Source organism: Phalangium opilio, unplaced genomic scaffold (assembly GCF_054372755.1).
Source record: "Phalangium opilio isolate 3A_F unplaced genomic scaffold, DU_Popi_V2 ptg000650l_1, whole genome shotgun sequence".
Taxonomy (NCBI): domain Eukaryota; kingdom Metazoa; phylum Arthropoda; class Arachnida; order Opiliones; family Phalangiidae; genus Phalangium; species Phalangium opilio.
The window spans coordinates 391,182-413,272 of record NW_028324245.1 but is presented as its reverse complement, the minus strand read 5'-3'; the positions used below and the strand labels follow the sequence as shown (position 1 = coordinate 413,272).

At 39.7% G+C, this 22,091-nt stretch overlaps 1 protein-coding gene across 4 annotated transcripts in view; it reads right to left on the bottom strand.

Annotated features, from left to right (window-relative positions):
• LOC149588425 (uncharacterized) overlaps window positions 1-22,091 on the bottom strand; it is a 44,459-nt gene that overhangs the window by 20,629 nt on the left and 1,739 nt on the right. The window contains exon 1 of one of the 4 annotated variants that reach the window (XM_089862623.1): window positions 602-3,222. The exons of the other annotated variants lie outside the window; for them this stretch is intronic. The gene's annotated coding sequence lies outside the window, so the exon portion shown is untranslated. Of the gene's footprint in view, window positions 1-601; window positions 3,223-22,091 lie in introns of those variants that run through there. 4 annotated transcript variants of the gene reach the window in all.

Genomic DNA, 22,091 nt, shown 5'->3' with positions numbered 1-22,091 from the left:
CAAGGACAAAGAAACAGAGAGAGAGAGAGACGGGGTCAAACTCCCAAGATACCTTTTAAAAGTACGGGGTCGAGATTTAATATTCTATCGCTACCTAGTTTGTTCTTTTTTTCTTTTATCGTGTCTTCACTTAAGAACATACATCCGAGTGACGACGTGGTTTACGTTTCACGACTCACTACGCTTTCAAGGTGGTGACATTTAAAGGAAAATGACCTCTGCAAGCGGAAAACTGTCGCGAACCTTACCAATAATCTTTACAAGTTTTGGGAAGCGCTGCAGTTACGAAGCCGAGATAAAACCATCTGTAGAAAATCCGTCATTCGTTAGAGCTAATTCGAGATAATTAAGTCGTTATTAAGAACATTAATTAATTAAACTAATTTTAATTTTATCGCGTTCATTAAAGTTAATTCTATGAACTTTACACGAACTGCTCCAGAATGAGAAATTTTCTGAAAACAATGGGGCTTTCCCGCGAAGTTACTTCAAGTACTTCGTGCCAAAGGGGTTGTCAATGGTTTTTCTAGTACAATACTTAAACCTCAAAACTAATTACCGTATATTACTAAGGTATATGCTACTAATTACCAATATTTACCAATAATTACCGGCACTGTTGACTTCGCACTAATTGCCAGGGTAAATCAAGTCAAACACAATTTGTTAAATTCGCGCAACACACTGCACACTTGCACGTAAAAAAATTAATTTTAAAACTTAAATGTAATCAATAATAATAATAACAACAACGACGTAACATTTGTTTATCCATTGAAGAAAACAAAAATCATTTGGTGCGCCACGCGGACGCTAAACGAGATGGTAAGGTAGCGTCTTTATCGCGTAATAACTCTACATCGGGAGACGCGGCTACATCCGAGAGGAGGCAAAGTGTTCCCAGATGAAGAGAGAGAGAGAGAGAGAGAGGGATATAAAGTGCTAGGGGTAAACCGGAAGGGTGGCAGGCGGGAGTGTCTGCTTGGGAGAAGAAAAAGAGAGAAAAAAAATCAGGCTCGCGCGTCTCCAGGAATGGTCCCAAAAGTCCAATAAAGAGCCAGAGAGTCTCTCCCTGACGTCGGAGCTCCGGGGATTTAAACGTTTATATCCAAAGGATCATCCTTTCCACACAAACTCCCTCCCCCGCGCTCTCTCAGTCTTTTGATCGAGTGGATAATCCGAAGAAGAAGTTTCACCGCGACTTTAAGAGAAAGAACCGCGCGCCGAGACAGTAAACGACTCTAACTTTGGATACGACTCGTCGGAAAAGAAAGAGTCGCGTGGAAGAAATGGAAAAGCTAGGAAAAAAAAATCGGGGCGCGAAACCCTTTGGGCGAACTCTGAACTCCGAACCCGGGACATCTTTAGTTTTAGGGCGGCTAGGCGCGTGCCTAGTGGGAACGATATAAAGGGAGGTAAAAGGTTGCGGGACGTTCATCCCCCCTTCCTTCCCCCCACCCCATCTTCCCCCTTAATATAAAAGAGCGTCGAGTGAGAAAAAGCCGGAGGTTGGGTGTGATTTGGCAAAAACGGGTGGAATTGGAGGGTCCGTCCGGGATGAGGGGGGAAAACGAGAGAGAGAAAAAGAGATGGAAGAGGCTGCGGAGTATACGGATGAGAGATGGAAGAAGCCGGGGAGCTGGTGTTGGCGGGGGTGGATGGGATTCGAAAAAGGGGGGATCGCAAAAGTAAAAAGGGGTAAAAAGTCCTCCGCTGGCTTTGCCACCTCGGCCGGCTTCTTCTCTTATAGCGTGGCACACTACTCACTCCTGGATGGTTGGGTTGGGAAGGGAGTCGAGGGAAAAAGGAAAAGAAGGGGTCGAAAAAGAGAAGGGGTTCCCGAGTGCCGCCGCCGCCGCCATTATTAGAAGCAGTCGCAGATGCAGATTAACACAAATAAGGGGGAGAGCGAGAGTTCGGCCATACTGAATTCGAATAACTGGCTGCGGTGGAAAGAAAAATCAATAGCCGCATCACCTTATAGAAGTAAGGGAGGAGGTTGAAGATGGCGAATGAGGAGGCACCACGGACGGCTAAAGGATAATTTCCTTTTCCAGCGTGTGCAAAGATTTTTGCCCCTAAGTGCTTCCCCGCGGTACAGTACCAGCACCGACTAACGCGTGCCCCAGCGTGGAAAAGAGCTCCAGCTAGGGGCAAATAAGTATAAAGAGTTGCTAAAGGAAAAGCTACCCCCCCCCCCCCTCCAAGAAGTAAAAACAAAAAAAAAAAAATATAGCACGCGCTCGTTGCTCTGCCCGAGATCAAAAGCGGGAAAGCGCGCGCGCGCTGTAATTCAATGACAGTAAAAGCCCCCCAACATTCTATAGGATGTCACTGGCCTCCCCTCCAACCACCTAACTTGGAATTCCTCCCTTTAGCTACGTCTTCTTCTTACTCATCTTCAACCCTTTGCCTCCCTTCTTCTTTTTAAAGATTCCAGCCTCCCTTCCCTAAAAATGTAGCCCTTTTTCTAATCGGTCGGCGATCGGGTTCGATGGAGATTAGATTTTCCAACGAGAGTCCCGCGACGGGATTTTGCTTCCTTCTCAGAGACGCTAGTACCTATCCTCTAGTAGTACCTCTCCTCCAATGCCACGTTCCCCATCCCTAGCTCTTTCCTCATCCTCTTTCTCTCTCTCTCTCTCGCTCGCTCTTGGTCTTCCCCCAAAACATCCCACGGACAAAGTTGCGGGGATAATATTTATCCGTCGAGACATCCCGGGATGAAGAAAGGAGCTAAAACTGAAAACACGCGGAAAACGAGAGAAAGAAAGAGAGAGAGACGCAACATTCTTCCGATAGAGATTACATAACGTCTATTTTTCATCTGAATATTTGAAGTATTTCTTTACTATTAAAGACTAATGTATAATTAAGGTTAAATACTTAGGCCTAGGCCCTAATTATATGAGAATCGCACTTGCCACTGAGCTGTTATAAAACTCAAATCCGGACTTTCAAAAAAATAAATTTACAGGAATCGTAAAAAATTTATTTCACTATATCCTTTTTAAAAGTCACCACCCTAACCCTTAAAATAAAACCTATGAAAATACTCTGCAAAAATATACCCTCGTATAATTTTTATGCCAAACGTAATTATAAATAGGGAGAAAGAAAAAAAAACTCAAGATAGAAACCTCAAAAGAATTATAAAAATAAAAAAATAAAGTTTCTAGAAATTCTCTCTCCATCCTTAATTTTTTTTTCATCTCTCTTCATTCCAATCCGCCCTTGATTTCCCTCCTCCTCTTCCACTAACTCTTTATCCCTCTAACAATAACCAAAGCGAAGAGAGAGAGAGAGAGAGAGAGAGAGAGAATTTTAACAGCGAGCGAAACCTCCTCACGCCACCCCATAACCCTTAACAAAAAAAGAGAAGAGAAGCATTTTTATACCAAGATAATATAATTGGTTATTTTCTCTTATATATAACTATATATAAAATTATACAGGTATGTTTAATTTCGTGCCAACCCCTTTTATATATCACACACACAGACACGGAGTGAGAGAGAGGTGAAGGTTGTGGCGTGTGCCTGCATGCATCGAACAGTGGGTTGGGAGCAAGGAATAACGTTGCAGAGCTAAGACAAGTTAGGAAAAACGGAAAACTAAAGAAAAGAAGTAAAAAAAATTCATGTATATAAAAAATTTATGCGAGAGGCTTAACTACGTGCCACAGCCCAATGCCATAACGTCCTCCCCTCCTATCTAAGTTTAACATCGCTCTCTTTCTCTCTAGACTCTGTTCAGTTCTGCATATTTATAGATTTATATATATATATACATATTTATGGTTCCAAGAAAATGGTAATGTTTAAGTTTTGGAGAAGTGACTTAATTAATATATTGTTACGGGATTTTATTTTTGGAGTTACAAGTTGTTATAATTGCAGTGTTTTAGGAATGACCCCTTAATTTTAAGTAAGAAACTGAAAGATGATGATTGCTATTTTAATTAAGGAGTCATTCTTAAAACACTCTCATGTTCGTAACTTGCGTTAGGGCATCATCAAGTGGTGGAAGTCGTTAACGAAAAATTAAGAGGCGCACTTTGACGTTAGCCCTACACTCCTATCGCTATAATTCTCTCTGCACACCTATTCCCTGCCACCAAGGAGCGACATTAAAGGAGACATATAGACATTTAACTCAATTTTAAATAGACTTTCGGGCTCCATGGAAAAAGGCAAGATTTTAAATATGAAAAATTGAGTAGACTTTTAAACTAGAAATCATTACGAGTATAGAAAAATTTCTAAGGATAATAATTTCTTCCAAAAATTAAACGTTACCACTTGTTCACCAGGCACTAATATAATATATACCTACTAATATATGCGTGAAATAAATTCGGGGGGGGGGGGCGAAGAGATAATTCCCACCCTAGCTCCTAAGAGTAATATATGGAAAGAATATAAGTTCAGGCAGGATTCCTCTAGAAAGAGGAAGATATAGGTAGTCGGGTAGGAAGAGGGTGTATGCAATGCAATGGTATGAAGAAAAGATCGAGATTTGTTAAAAGTAAAAGCGGAGAAAAATCTCTGGTACCATCCCTAACTCTCCTCCATGCAGAAGCATAGTCAACGATAGAAACCCCCCCCTTTTCTTCTACCATTCTCTTTCTCTTCTATACGGTTAAATTCCTATATGGAGAAAAGAGAACGGGATTCGAAACTCACAAACAGCTGCGCGGCTTAATTTCTGTTTTTTCGTTTTTTTTATTTTCTTTTTTCTTTTTCTCTCTCTCTCTCTCTCTCTCTCTCTCTCTCTCTCTCTCTCTCTCTCTCTCTCTCTCTCACTCTCGGGTTAGCTATAAGCTAGGCATCGCCCTCCTTACTTACTCTCTGGGATGGTAGAGAGAGAGAGAGTGAGAGAGAGAGAGAGAGTGGGAACCAAAAGCTTAGCAGTATGCAGATATTGATCACCACCGAAAACTGGCTGCGCTATATGCTCCGCTATTCGCGTTTGTTAAAAAGGAGGAACGGAATTCGTTGCATATGCTCTCTCTCTCTCTTCTCGCTTCTTGTCTTCTACTCTGCAAACCCCTTTATTTTTAACCCCTTTCGATCCCCTGTCTCGGCACCCGCACCTAGCAGTCGCATGCAGAGTCCTAGGGACTTTTTCTCTCTGTCCAACCACCACCACCACCTCCTCTTCCTGACTCTTTTTGACAGATTCCCAAGTAGCGTACATACAGGACCTAGCTATAAGTCGATTTTTACCGGATGCAGGCAGTCAGTCATTGGGGAATGCCTTTTTTACACCCCCCTCCCAATTTTGTAGTATCATCCCCAAAAGTCACTAGGTAAATCGTACCCCCAACACCATCCTTCCATTGTTTCAGCGTAATTCTTATGTCATGGTATGCATCCGTGGAAATTCGATGTCCATTATTAGACGTAATCAACATGGATAAGAGGATGCTTAATTGAAGTCACTCGCTTCTCTTCTTCTGGATAAAATTAATGGAATAGTCTATTAATTGGTGGTGTAAGAGATTTTGAGTCATAACTTTAAAACGAGGTTCAAAATAAGAGAATGTATAAAGAGACACGTCTCGAATTTCATTACGGTATTTAATTGAATTCAGACCAAAATATTACTTTTTTATGTAAGGATTGGGATATGGTTGAACTGATTATAAACCATTATATATCGTATTGATTAACGTGATTAGAATTAATAGCTATAATTAAACCTAATTAGAACGCTATAGTCCTTCTCTAAGAACTCTCATAAACACTAATATATACATCACTTTCGATAAAAATACAACGCATTATGTACAAGATGTCCAGTTTTCTTTCCCTTATCCAAAGTTCATTCCACTCTCCATCCATCTTATTCCAACATCTTCTCCATTGAATTTCCGATCCGGGATTAAACGTATATATATATATAAATATATACTCCCATGATTTTCCTTTACTCTCTAACACCCCCCCCCCCTTCCAATCTCCCTTTCCCGTTTTATAATATTTTTGCGCTTGCATAACTACGAAAAATCCTTTTCTTTTTCCAAAGCTGCATGATGCAGCATCCTCGAATAGTTTTGCTACCCCCCTTATAATTCCCCCTCCCAACTTTATACCGCCTCTTCCAATCCCTAACTCCTCCGTGTGACGTAGAAAAAATTAAAAAGATTGCAAAAGGGACTTGGGGGGGAATGAATTCCTGGATCTTTGTTTCTCCCCTTTTTCCCACTGGTTCCCCCTATACTAAAACCATTCTCTGTCAAAGGATAATTTCTACTCTGTGGAGTTTTTCCACCCAAAAATTTTTCAGTCGACGTTATATGCCGCGTATAAAATTAGATATAGGATGGAATACAGCCTCAAAATGGGGCAAATCTCCCATAGGAATAGTAAATATTTTGATTTAAAATATAAAGTTAATGAGACTGCAATTCCGATACATATTTAAAAGAGAGATTACACCACAACTATATAGACGATACTTAAAATTAATCATGAGATGTGTCGGTAAATTTAATTACCATGCAGTAATTTCACCGTGGAGTAAATTACCGTTTGTAATTAGTATACTTGCCAATTAACATTAGGGATCACCCGTAAAATACTCTAATCATAACTTGAAAAAAAGTGTCCCTCAAGGTGGCAAAATCGGTCATAGAAGTAAAGAACATTTTTGACTTTAAAACACACTACCCCTTAATTTCTGACAAATTTTTCAGAAGCACTCTGTATATGGGATACACATTTCTTTCCTTTTCTAGCTTGATTCTAGAAAAATCCCTTTGATACCCCTCCGGCAAGGAAAGCCATACCTACAACGACGTCTAACTAGGTGTACTTCACTCCAAAAAGTCCCAGCACACGAAGCAAGCTATAGCATCCCCCCCCCTATATGCTAGAATCCCACACTTCTAGGCTAGCCTGCTAGGGGTTGGGGGGGGATAAAACGTGACTCTTCAACCCTACCCTTCCATTTTAAGCGAACGAGAAGCATTAAATCCTTCCCAGCCAGCTCCTTGGCATCGCGTACGATTAATTAGCCCGGTATTCATTGCTTTCGAGCGGGCCCGGAGAGAAAAAAAAGTACACTGAGAAAAGAGAAAAATTTATTTCGGACGGCCTCCCTCGAATTTTTCCCTATTTGGCGCCCAAAAATTCTTTTTCCATACTATAAAGGCTCTTTACCATAAGTCTGCCATAAATTCAATGGGGCTCCGTTCTTTGGGTGCAAGGAAAGTGTCACCGGAACATGACATATCAGTCTTCAATATTCATCAGTCTTAGAGTCTAAGAACGTTTCTTAACCTTTATCTAGCAGAAGTGTGCGCTATATGGGTTACGGGATATTCAATGTTTGGGAACTCGTATATCCGTATAACAAAATGAACTGTACACCCCCATAAATCTCTACTCATTTTGAACCAAAGAAAGCAATCTTTATTTTGTGGCAGACTTATCATAAACACCCTGTATGACTGCTACTAGTAAAAATCCAACACCATCCTCATCCACATTGACTATAGGTCCCGTTCGTCCACCTACCTACAATGAATCGAGTCTAAGGTAAGGGGGGTGCCTGATACGTCATTAAGTATATAACGAGTCTTCCATACATTGTTCTTCATTCACTTTGAAAGGATGGACAAGCTATAACTCTCTTTTCTTCTAGGGGCATTTTTACTCCCGCCTTCGTAACGTTACCTTCATCTAGGTTCTTTCACCCAACACCAATAAATTTATAATTACAGACTTTTCCATATCGTTAGAATTATTTCCAATCTTTTTTTTTCTGCATGCGCTTTCAAAAATTTTTAATTTGAAAAATAACGCGTACTCCGCTTTCTGGCAGTTGCTTTTGAGTTTTTCATCTTTGGTTTGTATTTTTTAATTTTTTTAAACCTAAATTTTGCCAGCGAGTTTTAGGAAACCTTACGTTTAAAAGATATGGCTTATAACGTTAAAACTAAATTAACTATTGATTCGAGTAGTTAATTTGTCGACGTATTTCAACGCCAAGAAAAATAATCTTGAACAATAAAAAATATATATATAAATTCAGAAATGCGAAGGATGAAAATTTAAATGAAGCCATCGGTTGTTTTCGAAGTTAAAATAAAGGAATAGGAATTTTTGTCAGAATAATTTCCAACGCGTGTATATACAGAGTGACATACTTTGAAGGCGTATCAATCTTAGTAAAGACAAAAAAACCATCAAATTCCTAATACAGAAATTCGTGAACAAATTTAAAGGGCGGGTGAAAAGGAAAATCAAGTGATCGATTCTTCTACCGTCCCTTTACAGATGATACTAACTTAAATATCTATACTCAATCGCAACCTTTCATGCCCCAAATTTCCCATAAACAAACCGTGTTTCCCTTAAGATTAAAAAGTATAGGTTGCGGTTTGGGCTCGTATACCCACTCCCTTTCTTCGAGATATTTTAGCAGCGTTCACCACCAAGTTTTCTGTTTCTTAGTTTAGAATCCAACGCCACATTTCTTCACCTTCCTTCTCCCACTCCCCACGCTTTTCAGCAAAACTCTTCGAGGTCCTTTTTCTCCCCGTACCACCACCACCAACACCACCCTTTCTTCTTGCCTCAATATGAATATTTAATTTTTTCCCTTAATTTGCAATGGGAAGAAAATATTCACCCCGCGGCGTAATCTAACTCATTAAAGCGCCGAGAGACATCAGAAATTTCGAATCTTAATGGAAACGGGGGGGGCAAGCGGCATAGGGGGCGGAGGAGATTTTTAGGCCTGTGCGAGTGAGTACTCGAGAAGTTCCGAGCATTCGAACGAGTATCGAGCAGAGTACTCGGTTCGAATCCGAAATTTTTAAGGTTCGAATGCGTAACCAACTAAGGTGAGCTGATAAAAATACTAAGAATGAAACTGAAGATAAAACAATAGCGTGAAAAAACCACTAGATATAACATTCAAGACTCGGCTCGATACTCGAATCAGTATATTTTTCAAGGCTCGGACTCAGCTCGAAAGTCAAAAATAAATCGAGGCTCGCACACCCCTAGATATTTTTGAAGAGACCGCTTCTGGAATCAAAGAGCGAATTAATATTTTTATATTCAACCCCGCATTTTTTTTTTTTTTCATTCCACGCGAGACGTTTCGGTTAAATTTCCAAAACCGAAATATTACCGAAAATACCATACTATATATATGTATGTATTTATTTAGAAAAAAAAATAAGATAAAAATTCCTAGTTATTTTTTGTAAGGAATGCACGTCACAATTCGAAATAAATTCTGTATACGCAGTACGAAGGAAACCTCTTCTGGGAATTTTAAACGGAAAAGCTCAATGCACCGCATTTATAATGTACAGATATAACCCAATTCATATTAATTTGAGATTTCATAGATAATTAGAAAGAAATTTGCACCTCCGACCAATCGCGTAACGCCTTACCTTCTTGTTAACAAAATTCATATAGCACGCTCGCTCCACATCACGTGCCACGATTGTCAGTCACATCGCGCGCAATATTTATCAAATCTCGCGCTAAATTTCCATGGAGCGTGTCACGTGATTTTTGTTAACCAAAGGCGGGACGTTACGCTATTGGTCGGAGGTGCAAATTTCAAATTATCTATGAAATCTCAATCTAATTTAAATTCTAAATCACACTGAGGTATATAGCCTCATTATAATTAGTAGAAGAATCGATAAAAATACTTTCTTTTCCTTTATACCCTCCCATTTAACATTCTTTCAATCAGTACACTACACAGATTGCTTTGAACTGCCCTCCACTCCCCCATTCGTGTCAACTAACTCGGAACTCCTCTAACTATACATAGGCATATATACTCTTTCTTAGCTCTGAATATACATATATACACCTGGATTAAAAGGGCACGCCGATGCGATGCGATGTATGAAATAATTCGAAGCGAGCGATAGAATTTAGAAAAGAAATTAATTTGAAACTAGAAGGGAGAGATTCGACATTCAATAGTCCCTCTAGTGGCCCTCATTAAAAATTTCTTGGAAAAACCTCCTAAAAGGTAATTCGATTCTAAACTACTCGATAATGAAAAGAAATCATTTAATATAGTCCTGCTGGAGATAGCGAACTCTTCAATACCAAATAATAACTAGGGACTTTGGAGGCTGGGATGGTAATGGGATGGGATGAGGGATTCACTCCCACTAAATCGCTCTAAATATAACTTAAGCTTAAGAAAATACAGCGCGGAGAAATTAAAGGACGGACTAAAATATAATTAGTTTCTCAAGCCCGCATACCCTTTATAAATCGCCGACAATATAAACTATATGATAAAAAAACGCTTTCAACTTTTAACTAAATGCTTTAAATTTTGTTCAGTCAACGTCAAAATGTTGTAAGTTTAATTTTTGCACGATATTAAAAGAAAAAGGTGCTATTTTTATTGTATAAATTTCATAATTGTAGATATAAACTTTAAATTCAGAGTATATTAAATGGTCAGACAACTATTCTTTAATTGATCTAGGCTATGGTAACCTGACCGCCGCCCAATTGACCCCAAACTAACCCTAACACCATGCTAAATACTAGGAAGGTCAGATTGCCATAGTAAAGGGCATCAAACTCATCAAGAAAACTTGTCTAACGATAATTTTTGATAAATAACGTGTATTTTTGTAACATGGACCAATTACAGCACGTGGCGCTTTCGTGCCCAAAAAGTTCACGTTGTGTCGAGGTCACTAAAGGGTTAAAGGTCACTCCCAATGCCGGCGGTTTTATTTATTTTTTTAAAAAAATGAATGTTACGATATTTTGTAACTTAGTGTTGAGTTTCGTTAAAAATAACAAGGTTTAAAAAATCAATAGAGTTTGGGGAGATATACAATATACAATTTCTTAAAATGTTTTGAAACCAAACGCCCCCTCTGTCATACAATACTATAATGGACGTTATAACTAACGGTGGAAAAAAAAATAAAAATAAATTTCTATAGCGGGGCGAAAATCTCATAAGGTTTTAAAAATAATATATAACATCCTTTTCAATATAGAAAAACATTTTCCTTCCCCCCCTCTCTCTCTCTCTCTAATACCGGGGGTCTCAAAAAGCGGCGAGAAACCTTTTAAAATATAAGGTTACAGACCGGTAATTTAAAACTTAATTTATAATTAGAAACCCCACTGATATTTTTAATTAAGACGAAAAAAGTAAAAAAAATTAAAATTAATTCCAGATTATAAATTAAAAGAAATAGATCTTTTTTTCGTTGTTGCAGAAAACATCCTGCGCTATTGCACTTTCGGAGTTTGGAGCATTTTTAAGGGTTTCTATATACGAGACGTTATAAATATCTTCAATGCTCCCATAATGTAAATATAGTTTTAAAGAAATTTCTCAACTAACTTTCAGGCAGAAGCCACGTAATGCCAACTATACGTCCTAAATAAACTGTATAAATATATAGATATATACTACTTTAAAGGTATAATGAAATGAAAAATATTACGAATTTTAACATTTTTTTGAAAACAGTTAAATAGGATTTCATAAGAGTAATATTGGTAATATTTCACACACCACCTATAGGATAGTGTAGACATATTTTTGGACTAAAACCTGTATAGGATTTTATAGGATGAAATTATAGGTGAAAATAGGTACAGGAAATACAGGAGCTCCTAATTTTTACAAAATAACTATTAATTTCATTTTAATATTGTTTTAGCTTCTCTTGAAGTAAACGGGTGTTCTTAGCTTCAGATGAGAGAGAGAGAGAGAGAGAGAGAGAGAGAGAGCGAGAGGGAGAGGGAGAGAGGGGGGAGGGCGTAGGTTTAAAAAACTAAGATAAACTATATATAAATATAAATATAGAGGAAGATGCTGCACGGGATTTTACGGTATAGCTTCAAGTTTATATTTAGATTATATAGCCCCAAATTTCTTCCATAAAAAAAATAGAACCCAGAGTCAAAAGAGGTCCAAGAAAAGGGCCATGTGGTAGTTAACCGACGCGAGCTTTATACATCCCAGGAAAGACTCGAGGGATTGAGCGGGAATACATCTACATTTTAGAATTAAACAGAAACTAACGAATTCTAGACGTATAAAACGTGCCGAGGATGAGGGAACGAACAGCTCAGCGACATACAAAACCAGATGAACCCATCTTTTTTTTTTCTTTTTAATAATATTGGAATATAACGCGGCTTCTTCTATGGAATCTATAATTAGATATACGCGAGAAAGCGAGGAGCCTCGGTGATTTATTGAAGATAAAATTCCATGGGGAAACTCCTTAGGGGTTATAGAATGGTGCACGTTTATTAGTTACGGAGTTGAATATGAATTTATTTAAGAAAAAATAAATAAATTACTTTTTATTCAACGAAAGCGTTACTACGAGATCTCTTAATTGTATATTCCGAAAATTTGTAATTCTCGCTTATATTTAGCCTTCAATTTCCATGATAAACCCAAGGAATTCCCGGTAATTTTTGGCCTATTTAAAAAATCCCTGACTTTCAAGTTTTACCTAATCCGTGACAAAACACTTTTCAAACCACCAATGCAATCCTCGCACCTAAATTTTAAGCCTATTTCGATTCAATTAGGTATAATCAGGGATAGATTTAATTTTAGAAGTAGGAATGGACAACAGAGTAATCTGGGCGCGCGTCAAAGTCCCGGACCCCCTTCCACGGGACGGACGGGTATGAAAGAAGAGGCGGGTCATAGCGACAGAAGTAAAATGGAATTACGTATTTTTCGATGTCCCCGTCAGCAACGTCATCAAAACGTAGTTTAAGTGAGCCAATAAGATAATTTCAACTTTTCGTTACATGTTGGAGGGAGGGTCGGAATAACTGAAGTAAATACTAACCGTTCTCCATTCCTACATCTAAAATTAAATCTATCCCTGGTATAATACCTTCCAAAACAAATCCCTTATTCCCAATAAATATGAAAATGATACAAGCTCCTCAACGTCAAACGTTCAACGTCTCTTGTTAATCATTGAAGAAGAAAGCGAGTGATTCTTGGCGTATATATACCAAAGGCGGCTCATCTAGTCAAGGAAGCTAGCTATAAGGTTAAGGCAAAGGCGAAACTCGAGGCAAACGCTGGCTGGCTGGCGGATACCATAAAGACGAGTTTTTGTTTACCGCTCTGAGCGTACGTAAGTTGTAATAGGCGTTCGACGTGTTTAGGGGGATAAGCTCGCCCCGAGACGAAGAAGGGAGAAGGAAGAAGAAGAAGAAGAGCTAGCGGAAAAGCGGCGGAGAATGGAGATGGGAAAGGGATGCGGGAAGAGGATGATCCCGGTGGCGCGAGCCAAGGACCAAGGGGGTCTACCCCGCCCGCAGTGTCTAGCTCCACGTGCATAGCATGCACCTATACTTGTATAAACTTGCTCTCAAACTAAAAGAGAGTAAGGAAACTTTTCAGCCGGGCCCGCTTTTGCCTAGTCGCTCTTCGCTCGCCTCCTCTGTGTCTGTGTATGTGTGTGATGTATAAAAGAGAAGGGAGACTGATGGAGAGACGCGAAAGAGAGAGAAGTAAGAAGGAACTCCCGATGATGATACGGGACGGGACAATAATCTCGAAACCAAGCAAACTCCACCCCTTCTACCCCATTCCTTTAACACTCTTAAAGGTAAAGAGTCAAGATTGAGCTAAATTGTTATAACCCCTTTCATTCCCGCCAAACGGTGACTAGGACAATCTCTAAATTGGTCTATTACCACGGAATAATGTTAAAATAATAACTAATTTAATTTCCTACTACCATCAATCTAACTTTACATTGTGGTGGACTAGAGAGAGAGAGAACTAACTTTAATCTAATACAATTGATACTAGTATGCCATGGACTGATAGATAGGGTGCGTGTGGATAGCCTTAGCATGGTGCATGTGGATAGCACGATATGGTGCGTAGGAGTAACAAGTATTAACCAATAAATATCGTATACAGTTAGAGCATGTTGGCCTAAAGAAATTTCCTCTATACCGTTTCTAAACTTTAACCACGCTTAGGTACTAATTAAAACTAAATGACCCAATACAACAAACCCAAGGATACTTGAACATATTGAAATAGGTAGGCCTATAGACTGTATGTTTTGTATAATGGTATATAATGTACTTCCGGGGCAATTAAGTCAAAGTGTAGGAACCGGTCCGGTCCTCGAATATTGCTTATCCTTCTTATACATATAGAAGGGGTCAAGAGAATAGGGGTGTTTCTCGTAAGTGGCATCTTGAGGTTTAGACAACAAAACACAAGCTCTCTCTCTCTCGCGCGCGCGCGGGCTCGACTTTATTATTAACACGGCGACAAGTACGCTTCAGTATTCTCTCCCCTCTAAACAACAATAATGAAGGGGGGAAAGGAGGGAGGGTCAACACTATAAGTATGGTTGGATATACATTTTCTCTTTAATAAAAGACGCGGGAAAACTTAGGCGCGAAAATATACGTAGAAAGAGTACGCGGTACCATGGAAGCAAGGACGGCCATTTAAAAAAAAAAAAATTCCTTAACAAGCTTCGGCGGGAGGGAATACACGCGGCACGCGCGCTAATCAATCGTTGCTCCCCCCCCCCAAGTCCCGCCTCATCTTTGCCCAATTTTTAGTCTCTTATCAAAAATGGCGGCCGCACGTGCTTTTCTGGTAGTTCTCCTTTCTCGGGGTATTATCGAAAGGGGGTGGGGGGGTTATTCGGCCAAAAATAAAGTAAGACATTTCGGGTAGCCGGGTGAAGTTTGAGTGGGAGGTAAAAAGAAGGGGAGGGGGTGTAGGAGGAGGAGGAAAGAGGCCCACCAGCCATTCTGCTCATTCTACTTTCTCGCCTTATAGAAGAGAGCCTCTAACCCTTTTGTTCATTTCCATCCCTTTTCTTTCTCTTTGCATCTTTCCTACCCTCTCCATCCCTGTCATCCTCATCTTTCTTCTTCTTCTTCTCTTAGTGTTCCATCTAAGCCCCCGGTCCACCACCCCCATCTCTCACTCCTTCTGTACCATTTCTAGATCTGGATGGTGTGGTGCACATACCCTCCTCCTCCTTTTCCCCTTTCCCCTTTTTCGAATTTAAATTTACCCTCCCTCATCCTCATCCTCTTCCTTCTCCTTATACTTTTCTCGCCAAAACCGGTCGGCTTATAAAATATAAGTATAATTATACATATATATATATATATATAACCGAGCTGCTTCGTCGAGAGAGCGAGCGAGAGAGAGAGAGAGAGAGAAATATATAGAAATCTATAGAAAGAAAAGGGAAGAGCGGGAGCAGAGATGAAGAGGAGATTCGAATGAAGAAGGAATAGAAGAAAAAAAAGATGGCCGACCACCCGAGTTACATTTGCATCTTTTCTCTTACTCGCACGCGCCTTTGGACATTTTAATGGGCGAATGCCTATAGGCGCTCTCGGGCTGCAAAAGCCGATAGCGCTCCAAGAGAGAGAAAGAGAGAGAGATGAGTGTAGGAGAGACCAGAGAGAGAGAGAGAGAGAGAAAGAGAGGAAAAACCACCACCTCTATACTCCTCGCTCTCTCTCTCCCACCTCCTTAGCGCGTATATCGGAATTATAACTCTCCGTATACCGCAGCCCGTTACGTCCCGAAACGCCAAAAAGAGAAGAGAAAAAGATTGTAGAAAAAGGGGAGAGGAAAAGGTGGACGGATGGAAAACGAGGCGGCCAAGCGCGCGCGAAGAGGCCAAAGGCGGACGGGGGGAGTTTGGGGGTATTACTCCCTCCCCCCACAAGGCCTACAGCGAGTGAGCGAGCGGGCAGATGTAATTGTTCGGGGAGCCGAGAAAAACGTCAATAGTATTAACCTAATGTAGTAATGAGTCACGGGCTTGGGATATATAAGAATATATATACGTTGTCGGTACGGTGTATATTTTGGAATATATGAGGAGACTAGGTATAGCGCGTGCCACCATGGCAACAGCGTAAAGAATTTCCCGAACGCGTGACGTCACATTACTGCAGCGTATCGATCGCATCGTTGAAACGAAATAATTAAGTCTATGGAGATGGAGAAATGGGTAAAAACCTCTCTCGCAGCTTTTCAGGGGGGTTCCAAACTCTAAACCTCCCTATACAGAACTCTACTTCTTTAGAGCATCTCGACCCCCGCGCGCGCCAGCCAGCGAACGAACGAACCAACGTCCGCTCTCTCTCTCTGGTTCTTTCTCTCTCCCTCTCCTTCTCCCCCCCGTTCTCTTCTCTCTCGCGCGCTCTAACCCCTTCTCTCCATCACCCTTCCAACATCTCCCCTGGCCGCGCGCGTTCTCTATCCCTCCCACCTCCATCTTCGCGACACATCTATCCTCACCCCTTTCTACCCCGGACTCCCACAGAATTTTACTCTTTTCTCTCTCTCCACTCTAGCTCATATAGAAAAATATAGAAGGAAAGGGGGAGGGGGAAAACGGAGAGAGAGAGAGCGCGAGAGAAAGAAGGTATATAAGGGACTAAGGGGGTAGGGGTTCACCCTCCAGAAGGGGGGATGGCGAATTACGCATCTTGTACGCCATCCATTGCCCCCCCTCTCACACGCTTCTCTTTCGTTTTTAAGCCTTTATTTCCCCAAATTTTTCAAAATGGCGGAGCTTCATCGGTTGAAGAGGGAGAAAAACAATGTTCGGGATGGCTACGCGAGAGAGCACCGAGTCAGAGAAAGAACCCAACGGGCAGCTAGAGATATTTTCCGAGCTAGGGAAAAAGGGCAAAAATTTTTCCCCGACGCCCGAGATGCAAAACGAGAACGACTAATAAGAAGAACTCTTCATTGCCTAGAGAGAGAGAAGAGAGAATTTTTAGGGTGTTGCCCAAACCCCCCCCCCCTTTTACAAATGGAGGATTTACATTTTTTTTCCAAATCCTAAAATCATATCTAAATATAAGGAACAATTCACGTTTACCTATTGTGTTTATTCATTAATAGGCGATAAAAACAAAATTCTGTTAAATTCCTATGACACCTGTAAATGTTTACACTGCCGAACAGAAGTGTTTTAGGATAAGCGAACTTACAGGCTGAAACGATCCCGTGTATTCCTTACCAGCCCCTGTAGAAATGTTTAACCCGCAACACTTCAATGTTCAGGGAGAAGCCATCTTAAAGGGGCTACTATAAATTTCAATACAATCTATGTTATATATTTGACCCTATTTCGGAAAATAAACCAATATAAAATAACTATTATTAATAAGACCCGTAATAGTTTTCTAAATATTACAATCTTTGAGTTTCCCTCTTAACCAAATTATCCGGGGTAACACTTTAATAACAGAGTAAGGAGTGATTTTTGTTAGAGGACTCATTTTTTTTTGCTCTACTAATCATTCCTTCATTGGTTCAAAGTCCTACTCCTAAACCGCAAAGAGCTTAATTACGGAGTAATAAAAAAATCTTCAATGGGTTAAAAAAAAAGGAGAAAATGGTTACGTTGAAGAGCGGAGAATGAGTAACAAGTCATGAACTAGGAAAAGAACGAAGGCTAACTTCCGTCATTCCAGCTTTTTCTCCTTCGTCCAATAGCCCCACTTTTTTTTCTTTCTCCTTTATCCCCCATCCTATCCTATTGGAGTTTCTACGCGTCTCGCCACCGTCTTTTTCCTGTTTTTCTTTCCCAGACCTGTTGAGTGGATTTTTTTTTCCTACTAGCCTTGTGATGGTATAGTACTAGCATCGCTGGCGCGCGTACCCAAGGCCAAAAGCTTTTTCTCTCTCTCTCTCGCTCTCTCGTACGGGGTTTCTTTTTTTTTACCGGGGTTTTCTCTCTTCTGAGGTTTTTTATCCTTTTTGCTAGTAGCATAGCATCGGGATCTCCCAACCAACCTAGCTAGCTAGTTCTTTCTTCCTTCCTTTCTCAATGGCAAGGGGGGTAAAAAAAAACCCGAGCGAAAGTTAAACTGTTTACAAAGTTATCAACATTCAATCTTTTTGATACTGTCTTTCTACTCCGGTAACTCTTGAACTAAAATGTGTGTTTTTTTTATTTCTCCCCAGTTTTTAGCCCGTTTTTTTATACCTGACGATGTTGGGTAACCATTTTTGGAAATTTACTCTTGGATAAGTAAATAGATTTAAATTAATAATTAAAAGGTTAATTTTATCTATAGAGAAGATTTTTTTTTTTGAACATAAAAATTGAAATTGATTAAGGAAAAATTATGGGAATAAATAAAATGTAATCCTAATTAGTTTTAAATACATTAAATCCATGAAATTTACAAGTTTTTTTGGAGCTTTTTTCGGGGGTGATTAAGTTAATTGTATAAATTAAGACTAAACTTAGAAACTAATTTAACCTAAATAATTTTTAATTTTGAAAACAATTCATTTCTGGACATGAAATAGAGCCGTGTCGACGTCTTTGGCAATTAGGTTTTTTTAAAACGGAATATTGTATAGGGTATGTTGACAATAAAGACATAAATAAAGATTTCGATAGATGAAACTAAATCAAACATTAACTACATCACAATCCAATATCCCTTTAAATTTAATCTTTGATATAAAAAATAAATAAAAACATTTTCATTTTTTATGTTTTTTGCGGTAAAAACAATTGCAAATCTTTTTCGTCGAATTTCTCCTAATACGGCTTAAAAACAAGGGTAGAAAAAACACACAAGAAAAACATGGGTGAGAGAGGATTTACCAAGAAGACTTAGGCGTATAGGAGAAGAAGTAGGAGGAGCCAAGAAAATTCCGACCGAGGCCACGTGTAATTTGAGATATTTTCCTCTTTCAAAAATGATGGAAAGATGCGGAGAGCGGCGGGGGGGGGGGTGTTGTAGAAAAAGGTGGGAAGGTATGGCTAAAGATTAAAGAGGGTAAAAAGGGTAGAAAGGGGTGTAAAACGCGTCCCCGATGGGCGGTGAAATATGAAATAAGCTAGAGAGAAAAGAGCCCAACAACTTCTTAAAGGGAGTTGAGTAAAAAAAATCTCGAAAAAGGATTTTCCTCCCAGAAAGGCGTAAAAACAAAGTAAAAAGCGAGAACGAGACATTCTCTGTTCTACATATGTTAGTAAAGCTGAAGAAGCGGCTTAAGAAACAAGGCACTTAAAACGTCCACACACCTAATCCCTCTGGAAAAGCAAAAGGTTTCTTTTTTCAGCTTCGAGACGCAAAAAATATTTTTTAAAGAAATTTTTCTTTCAAATTCTTTTTTTTTTTCTTCTCCTTCCTTCGCTTGCCTATATTCTCATCCTCCTATACCACCTCTCTCTCTATCCCTATGCCTCTGATTTTGTGTTTCTTAGTCAGTGCTACATTCTTACATATTTATCTTTAAAAATAATTTAATTTAAGTTAACTAAATTAAATTAAACGTTGTAGACCCCAACCCCCAATGTTCCAGTGACATTTTTACTCATTATTACCTTATCTATTATCCAAAAACATCAATGCGAGTTTAACGTTAGCATAATCAATTCAGAGAAATGAACCTTTAACTCTAAAAAAATAATGTTCAGTCTCCGATGTAATCCGAATTACTAACTAATCCCAGAAAAATGTTACAAAAAGAAAAATTAAAATCTTCGATGATAGAAAGATTAACAAGACATGCGCAGTTATTCAAAGAGAAAAAAAAAATAAAATAAAGAAAAATCCTCCAAATCACGCGTGGTACGTCTTTCTTTGAGAGAGAAAAAACTAGAAATTTTATCTAGTTAAAAGGATTTTGGGCGCGCGGCGCGAATCTTTTTCCCGCGCCTGTGGTTTGTTTAAGTTGGTACATGCCTATACCAAGGAAAAAGGAAAAAGAACACCCAAGATGCCAAAAACGAAATTCGGTAGAAGAAAAAAAAACTGTAAGAAGAGACAAGTAAAATAGGGAAAATCTCGGATGCTCTCTCTATCTCTGTCTCTCTCTCTCACTCACTCTCTCCATTTTTACCTTCCTTGATTCCTTCCGACGCAAAATAAATGCATGGTTGGGGGGGAGATGGAAGATGACGATGAGGAAAAAGGCTTAGTTTTAAGAAAACTCCCTTCTCCGATCCCATACAGCTAAGACACTTCAAGCGCGTAAACAAGGGTACACTGCATGGCTATCCAGTGTTTTTGCCTTTTTTTCTTAACTATTCGCGGAAAGGAATTAAGATGATCTTAAGAATTGGGGGTGGGGGGTCTGAAAAGCTTCGCGGTCCAATGGGTGGGAGGGAGGGCTAAAAGGGGTGACGTATTAAAACCCGAGAAAAGGTGCATGCTAGTAGCCCCTTGCTAATTGATTTTAAGCCTTCTATACAAAATTCTCCCAATTTTACAACCGGGGATTTTGGAAGAAAATATCTAATTTCTGTAATTCTATATTCTTGTTTTGTTAAAGGATGGACCATTTTTTTCCCGAGTTTGGACGAAAAAGGTTGAAATCGAATATCAACTTTCTTTAAAGATATTCAAAGGGAAAACATACCTAGAATCGTTTTTAACAAAAACACGAAATCATAAACCGTTCCTCGCGTTATCATACCAACGGTATAACAAGTACATTAACCGGCATTTTGGCATCAAATACTGTCGGTAAATCGTCTTGAAACTTTGTATCTTATAGCTGGAAAACTGAATTAGGTCGAAGACAAACCCGCGATACTAATTCCTCGCGACGTTTTGTCACCCCCGCCAAATAGCTCGCCGTGGAAAACGAAAGGGATAAAAAAAAGGCGGGAAAAAGGCTCGCGATGGAAAAAAAGGCGGGAAAAGGCTCGCGATGAAAAAGAAAAAAAAAATGCGGGAAAAAGGCTCGCGAAATGATAAAAAAGAAAGTTAGAAAAGGAAGAGAAAAAAAAGGATAGCCTTGCTAAAAAAAGAAGGCCTTTTTCGGCAAAGGCAGCCTATCCTATCTCAGAATCTCTTTTAAGTCTTTGAGTACAGTGTCTAGTGACTAGACTAGCAGCACTCAAAGCAACGGGGGGATGCTCAAAACGTAGCGAGAAGCGACGATCCCACTAATCAAATTGAACAACGTTTTAATACATCTGGCCGAAAACGATGGAAGAAAAAAAAATCCGGGAATTCCGAAACAGGGTTGCCACGAAATTTTCAGATTCAAATTCCCTGATCTTTTCCAGGTTTTCCCTGATCTTTATCTACGATTTTTCCTGAAGTTTATAGGCATAGGCCCAATTGCTAGTGTTCTAAATATAAATAGGGGTGGTATACCCAAGCAAACAATTCCGCGGTTTCGGTGTCTGCAGATAAAACGGCCCGGCCCGTTTAAAACGTCACAACAGTTGAAATTCTTACAATTCCCTGACCTTTTTGGCCCGTTTTGCAATACCCTGACTATTCCCTAACCTTTTCCCTGACTTGTACCAACCCTGCGAAGAACCTAACGTAATACAGTAACGAAAGGGGTTTTGCGGGAGTCGGGTGATGGGGAAAAAAAAAATCTGACTTCGCGACGTTTGGCCGTCGGTCGTCTCGGCCTATCGCCCTTTTCCCCTTTTTTCCCCGCTTCTCCTCTTCCCTTTTATTTATAACCTTCAAGAATCGGCCGAGAGAGAATAAGTGGCGAAAAAAATCGTCCCAGGCACCAGCGAAAGAGGAGAGAAAATTTATGAGATACTTTAATAGTTAAAAAAGAGGGGATGGAAAAGGAAAAAGGGGTACACCAGGGTCGAACGGGGGGTGGGGGAACAAAAAAAAAAGAAAAATAAGAAGAAATTTTTCTTTTCTTCCTGAGGAGGATAAATTAATTTATGCGAGGTAATCCATCATTTCCAGCCTATGAGGGGGGGCAACCGGGGGGGAGCATCTACTAGCTAACCCTAACAGAGAATTTGGTCAAATACCCCCGGAATATTGAATTGTACAATCACGGCGCTCCTTTCGCTTCAGAAGACCAAAAACACGCTCTTATCCTAACCAAAACTCAATGACAAAACGTAGGGTGCAAATACGCTCAGATTTCACTCCAGTTGAGAAGAAAACATAATAGGGGCGGTCGTAGGTCACCTTAATGGGTTATTTTTAGCAAATTTCACAATGAAAACACTATCTATTCATTCAGACGTTTGGGTCAAGAGGTCAACAACGGGAAATTGTATGAAAAATTAAGCTAGCATCGAAATGTGTTATATTGTAACGAACTTC